This window comes from Uloborus diversus, chromosome 2 (assembly GCF_026930045.1).
Source record: "Uloborus diversus isolate 005 chromosome 2, Udiv.v.3.1, whole genome shotgun sequence".
Classification (NCBI taxonomy): Eukaryota; Metazoa; Arthropoda; class Arachnida; order Araneae; family Uloboridae; genus Uloborus; species Uloborus diversus.
Window position 1 is genome coordinate 220,238,875 of NC_072732.1, and position 8,139 is coordinate 220,247,013.

Sequence of the window (8,139 nt, forward strand, 5' to 3'; positions counted from 1 at the left end):
AATACTTTTTCGCAAATAAAATTTAAAGGTCTGAAAACACTATAAGGGCCATTCCACGGAAAAACGGCAATTTTTTCCTGCACGTCACGCTTCATACATTTCATTAAAAATAATAATTTAGAAGGAAAATGAACAAAATTTTGTTGCTCAAGTAATCACAAACGTGTGACTTCTTCAGCAAAAAATTTTGTCATTACACTGTAAAATTATTTTTTTAAAGAAATATAGGAATTATCCTAAGCGGGACAGACTGAATTTTCAGTGGAATGGCCAAGCCATATACATTTTTTTTTTCTACGGTTAAAATTATTATTTCTCAACAAATGAGGTATGTTTCCTTTACATTAGAACCTTAGCTTTCGAAACCTACAATTTTTTTTTGCCATTGTTATCCTCATATAAATAATAGCCAATGATCGAGTAACCCGCAAGTTTCAACAATGAAACTAGTACCACGGCATGATAATTTGATAATATGTTTTCGTAATGTTTAACATGTAGGGAAAGGCTTTATTGCGACACGGCTGAATTCGATCGGGTAACTTAACTGTTTTACTGGTAAGGTAGTCATTTTAAGGGAATGAAGAAATAAAAAAGTGGTTGAAAATTACCGCTATCCACTGGAGTTTAGGGTTAATCCACTGGAGTTAGGGTTAAAATTTCAACTGTCAAAATATTACCAAACAGGCAATTGCTTTGTTCAAATGTAGAAGAGTAGACGCAATTTTCACCCGTCGTACTTTGACGGGCGACTTTCTAGTATTAATAGCACAAAAAGTTAAGAAATACACATACCATACTACACGAGGTTGACTTTGGATGTCCCGCACGTGACGCATGCAAATAAACTAAAATTTAAGCAACAAAGTCATTTAATTAAAATAATACCGTGTAAGGAGTATCTTTATATCACATGTAAAGATTAAAAAAATGTGCTTACTCCTGTTTAATTAAAATATTAAGATCTATAACAAAATGTTAGTGGACTTATTGAGTTGGAGTGTACCGCACGTGGTGGAATATCCATAAGTACCCCGAATGGATATAAAGCTACAAATTACCACCCCATAGCTGGAGCTAATGCGGAACTGCAAGCAAACACCGAAAAGCTCAGTTACAATATCCAGAGATTGCAGACTGCGCTAAAACTTTGTGCTCATCAGTCTGGAGTAGCCAAAACCATACTGAGGCAAAGAACCTAATATAAAGCTGAGTAGATTATGACATTGGTAGGTAAAAATACATTCGGATAATGGTGAGGGGGTCAGGACCCTCCCATAGAAGCTTGCAAAATTGTTGTAAAAAACGCAATTTTCGAAACGTTTTGGGGGTAACGTTTGGTGATGTGGGGTTGAGGTTCCTTCCTGAGTCGTTTAAACTGTAATCAATTTCAAGCGATATTTAAGAATCGAATGCTCCTCCAGAAATTTGCACAAATAAAAGTTGAAAAAAAAAGGAAATTTTATGCTATCTGTGATGACATTAAGGAGATGGGGAAAGTCCAGGGGCTCTCTCTGGAAAAGTTTCGTTGTAGAACTCGAGAAAACACAAGTGGATTTATAAGAAAAACATTATACTCGTGATCATCAATGCTTAATCTGACTTAAGTCCAACTTCAAACCTGTATTCAAACGTAGAAGCGTGTTTAAAGTCATACAGTAATTGTAAATATGTAAATAACTTTGCTGGGTGGATGGGAAGAGCAGAATATAGAACACGAAATGCAGCCACCTCCTTGTTGGGATTTCGGGGTTGTTAATGCACTTGTAATATAAATATTTTCAACAACGAGCTGCATAACAGACATTTATTGCGAAAAAATCATAACTGGACCATAAAAAAATATTGCAATGTGCAGAAAAAGCTAAAAAAAAGCCATTTTTGGATAATTTTACGAAACTTTACGAGTTACGAGCGAACTAAAAACTGTAATGGAATGTTAATAATCATGACAAGCGAATATAATTTTATAAGGAAGCATTTGAGTGGTATTAGAATAGAAAAATTAAGCATTTGTATTTTATGTATTTGTGCATAAAAAAGCACCCAGAATTGTATGTAAATTACGTTTTCACAGTAGCTGAAATTGCATTCCCAAAACTTTTTTCTTTTTGCACCTATCAACTCAAAATGGGTAAATACGTAGGAAAATGGACGTTCCGAGTCGAAAATGTACATGCATCTGTATGACAAACCCTATGACAGCCAAAATATAAAGGAGTTAATTTAGAGAAAGGCATTAGAGGCAAAAGGCACAAAAGATAGATTTTTAAGAACTAGTACTTTATTATTCAGTAAGTTACCGCCCAGTAACCAGAGATGTGGCAGAAATACATGAAATACACCGCCAGCTCAGTCATTCCATTCGAGGACTGCAGTTTCGTGTTTATTAGCACTCATCAGCCCGGCATAGGAAGTGCTAATAAGCAAGAAACTGCAGTCCTCGAATGGAATGACTGAGCTGGCGGTGTATTTCATGTAGCACTTTATTCTTACGAATATAATAACCAATTTGAATCATAAGTCTAACTTCAAACACTTGTCCAAAAATTGAAATTAGTTTCAAATCGCATAGTAAGGGTAAATTTAAGTCCTGTAATGAATATCCTTCTTCGTTGGGTGGATGCATGGACGGATCCAGGGAGGGGGCCATAGGAGCCATGGCCCCCACCGAGAAAATTCCCAAAGTAGTTAAAATACCCTTTTTTTGAGCAAAAATGCAAAACATTTCCCTTATCATACATACGAAGTCTAACAATAAGGAAAATAATGAGAGGGGACATGGTCACACTGAAAAAGTTTCGAAGATAGTTAAAAACCTTTTTAGAGCTAAATATAAAAAAAAAAAATTCTTATTATTCCTCGAAGTTTAACAAGAATATAAAAACAACGCAGGGGAGCCATAAAACCACACTGATGAAGTTTAAAGTAGGGTCACCCGGGGTAAAATGGGTATAAAAAACAGCATTTTTGATTTCAGTGACCTATAGCAGAAATATCATGAAATATAATTGTGTTTTTGTTCAATATTCTATACATTGTGTATCTTAGGTCTAATTTGGACATTGTTTGTGTTAACTTTTTACTTTAAATTTAGTGTAAAGGGGTATACCTATTTTACCTCTGTGTATACCCATTTTACCCCGTGCTTCGGGGTAAAATGGGTATACACCGGGGTAAAATGGGTATATGCTGTTTAAAGTTGAACTACACTAACTAATGGAGAAATTTTTTTTAATTGAGTATAATTGCATTGGAGGATAAAAACTTTAATCCAAAACAACCACAAAAAATGTTTACAGAACCAAATTTATGAACAAAAGATGCATTGGCAAAGACTTGCGTTTTGGCTGAGGTAGTATTTTTACAACTTTGTGATGCCTGCACAACATCAATGTTGTCTCTCTTGGGGAACACATAGGATAATTTGGCAGATAATTTTGTAGCAAACTTCTCAGTATATTCACCTTCAGCTGAGATTTCAGTGATTATACCTTTGAATTCCACAAATTTAACAACGACCCTGTCGCCAATTGCTGGGATGAACAACTAGGAGAACCACTAATTTTCACTCCTACTTCATTAGTTATTTTATCAATTATTGTTTTTTTTAAATTTAATGTATGTGTATTTATTTATTTTTTTCTGCTTTTGTTTGTCTCTTGCCTGTTTGTGTACAATCTTGCAGCCACCTGCTCTATAATTAAAACTTCTCCTACCTTTGTTTGGACTCTTACTTTTTTTTTTTTTTTTTTGTAAATTTTTCATTTTCTTACCAGTGCTAAAAAATGACTTTGAACCAAGAGGTATAGCAGGAGGATTTAGTTATTCAGTACAACTTTGCTATGAGACATAAGGATTCTGTTGTGATTGTGCGTGAGGTTGTACTTAGACTATGTTCTGAGCATGGGAGGTTGGTAGTTTTAAAAGGAAATTAAAAAGACAGCATATTAGCTATCAATACTTACTATGTTTTCTAATATGTAGCAATGAACCATATATATAATAAACTTACAGTAAATTACTAACGTACAGTAATCATGAACTATATCGATAAAAATCGGAAAATGTAATACCGTTAAGTACTAATTGGCGTAAGTCATAGTAATTAAAATAAAACAAATAAATACAAAGTAATTATTTATAAAACTTTTTAAAAACATACTTTTAGTTTAAAAGATGAATAATATCTAACATTTGTCTTGCAAAGATAATTTAAGTTTTTTAATCTTCATGCATTCAATGTCTTTAACTCGAAAATGTTGGCTATACCCATTTTACCCCGTACAACTAAAAGTGCTATAAAATTTTTGTAAATATTAAAATTTACTTATTTTTCGAGTTTTCTGTTAGAAAAATTCTTTTTCTATCAAATCCAAATAAAAAACTTCCGAAAATCCTTCTGTAAATTTTTTCAGAAAGAAGTTTATCACTCACTATAAACGCATTGTTTTGTGTTCTGAAAATTAAAACTTTTGCTAAGCCCGGTAAATGAGTTGCTAGATTTTTTTTCCTCAACTCAAAATGTTGCCTGATATGTAAACATTTTCATCATATTTTTTTATTTTCAAAAAATGTTGTCCAGTAGAATAAAATGAAGAAAAATGCAACTATACCCATTTTACCCCGGCTACCCATTTTACCCCGGGTCCCCCTATAGATTTTAAACCTCTTTACTAGCTTAAATTGAAAAAAAAAATTAAATTAATTTGAATTTTTGGCATCTGGAATTCAAATTATGTTTTTCGCAATCACGAGCGTGTGTGTGTATGAATGCGCGTGTGTGTTTGTGTAGGCGCATGTATGTGGGTGCGTGTATATGTGTGTATGTATGCATGTGTGTGCGTGTTGTGTATGCAGTGCTGTGTATCACACGCGCGCGTGTGTGTATGTAGGCATATGGTGTTTGTGTCTGTGTGCAGGCATGAGTGTGTGTATGTATGTGTGTGTAGGAGTGTGTTTGTGTCTGTGCGCAGGCATGAGTGTGTATGCGTGTGTGTATGCGTGTGTGTATGCGTGTGTGTGTAGGATATGGACGCAACCTGGGGACGGTTTTCGCAAGAGGTTTTCGCATCGTGAGTCCGGTCGAAGCGACGGTGGTGCTGGCAGAGTGTGCTGGTGGGAAAATAAAATCAGCGTAACATCAAAAACAGTCAAGTGAGAACAATAAGCAATCGTGATTGCTCAAAAAAAAACTTGTAATTCTGGTGAAGTCTAACAAGAATGGAAACAATGCAAGAGAAGGACATGGTCACCCCCCACGGAAATTTCAAAAATATCAAGTATATACCAAATATTTGGGTTCATTTAGCATAATGAGCTCGTCTCGTTAGATGCGTTTACTCTCCTTATGGGGGAAAGAAAAGGGATATGTATTAGTAACTGTCCGATATAAAGTTATACATTTAATGATTGCGCATTAAGTTAAAGTTCGATTAAAGTTTTAACCTGACTTTATGCAGTGGCGGATACAGCCGGCGGGCAAACGGGCATTTGCCCGGTGGGTCGGTCATGTTTCGGGCCAATCAACTAACAGCAAAGTCTTTCGGGCCTGTCTACTAACAGCAAAACGTAAATACGTAAATTTTGCGTTTAGAATATCGCTAATTCGCAAAACCCAACCTCAGCTCACGCATGGGCTAAAGCTTACGGGGCGAGGGAGGCACGGCCGTCACCAAAAGGGGGGAGGGGGAATTTCTGAAATGGGACTGCACAGGCCTGATTACTACACAGGCTGACTAGACCTAGGCCTGAAGCCCCATGTTCCTAAGGGGCCCCACATTTTTACATAGCATTGCAACGATATGAAAAATACGTGTATTTTTTAAAAAAAATAGAAAATTATGACTTATGAATTGGAACAAAACTTCTTCCTTAAAGGGAAATTTTTAATCATTCTGCCAGTAACGAATTTACTTGGTCACGATTATGAGGGGCCCCAAAGGGGATTCATAAATGCACATAAGTGCATTCGTGCTTTAAAAATGTAAATCAAACACTGCATAGGCTTCAGGGGGCCTCAAATTAATGTGGGCCTAGGGTCTCACTTTTAGATAGTCGCGCCCTGGGACTGCCAATATATCTTTAGTGGTGTAATAAAAAATAAATGAATAAATTTAAAAAAAAAACATGGAAACCTTAGCGGTCGTAAAAAGTTAAAATACTTTTGGTTTCTTTGACGCTTTTATTTATAAATGACAGTTCACAATTGCTATAAAATGCAACTTACAACAAGGGCCAACGTGAGGTCATATCTACTTAGTTGGAGAATAGAGGTCCGGCTCGGAATTGAACTTGCGCAGAGGGTAAAATATCCTAATGGTGAAAGGTGTAGAAGGGGGCCTGTGAAAAATTTGACCTATGTCATTTTTTACCGGATCCGCTTTTGCTCTCGGCAACCCTGTTTATAACAATAGGAATTAAAGTGACAAAATATTTTTTCCGTAAAATTGTCTTAAGAAATGCAATCTTAAAATACCACTGAGGAACATGAAAGACTCTACATTATTAAGATTACCAAATCAAAGGCCAAAGACCGCCGTTTTTTGACGAAACAAAGTATTCTGTGCGCTTTACAAACTCACGGTTTCTGTCCCCTCAGTTTAAAAAGAAAATAAGTTGATAAAAACTAATGTCGAAAGAATTCCGGTGGTCCCCAGAACCTCCCTCCCCCTCCTAATATCATCGAAGTTCGTGTAAAATTTAAATTTTTGGTTTCAATTTTAAATAACTTTATAAGAGAACAATGTCGATCAGTCTGTCAGAAACAGTACTCTGACTATAACATGGTCAGAGCCCTCCCGCCATAACATGGAATTCCAGTTTCGAAAATTTGCTGGAGGAAAATACTCGAACCGCTCCCATTTTTTTAAACATTCCCAAATATAGTCTAAATTTGTTTTTAAATTAACAGTATCAAAAATTTTCTGGGAAAGTGCCCCGTCCCCTCCTCTCTTTCGGCATCATCAATGAAGAACGTTTTAAATCTCGTTTTTAGTGCTTCAATTTCGAAAATATTCCGGGGTGAGCCTCCTGAAAACTCTTTTTCCTAACTTCACTGAATGTCAGCAAAAATTTCGTTTTTGGAACTTAACTTTCGAGTAACTGCAGGTGCCCTATCTTTACCAAAAAAGGCTTTTAAGACTTCAATTTGAAAATTTTCTGGTGGATGGCCTCGGAATCTATCTCGACTTAAAATCACCAAACATCTTCTAAAACTGCGTTTTCAGAGATAATATTTTTAAAAAAAATTGCAGAGTAGAGTCCCCGGAACCGCTCTTCATACCATATACTCGAAGATAATTTAAAATTCTGTTTTTGGATTTCCACTTCCGAAAAATTGCAGCGGGAGAAACTCTGAACCTACGCTCCCCTAACATCACCAAATACTGTTTAAAATTGAGTTTTCAAGACTACAATTTCGAAAATTTTCCTCCCCCCTCTCCCCCTGACCCCTATTTCAGACTCAATGTTAATCTTCCCATTATTAAGTTTATATTGCTAATACTTTAATGACTCCCAGAAGCCATAAAGCTTAGTCCACTCTCTCTCTCTCTCTCTCTCTCTCTCTCTCTCTCTCTCTCTCTCTCTCTCTCTCTTTGTATTGATACATGCGTTTGAAAAAAAATAAGGGGCTGCCAAACTCGTACCCGACCAGGTTTTTGACCTCGCATCGAATCTGGGGGTCGTCAGGTTATGGCAGTATAAAAAAAGGAATGTTTATGACAGGGTCCAGTTATGTATGTTTGTGTAGAGGGACTCATCATATTCTAAGACGGCCTTAGTCTTTCACCCATGAACATCGCTAGATCAGTTTCATATAACAGGGCAATTAAGTTACTTGTTATGACTGCAGAAAAGGACATACTAGCCAAGCAGTGTTATCATTACGGAAATATTCAATCAAGTTCCGGGCATTATAAAAATACTTAAATGGCCAATTACAATCACAATTTCCCCCCAAAATAAGGTTTAGCTATTACTGTATCAATCTATTCACCATTAAAGCGCAGAAGTGTTCCTATCTGTTACATTTTGTTTAAATAAGACATATTTAGTAGTTAAGCATCATTTCCGCATATTAAATGATATCCCAATCGTTAGGTAAATTTTAATATCTATAAGAGCTATGGGGCCGCT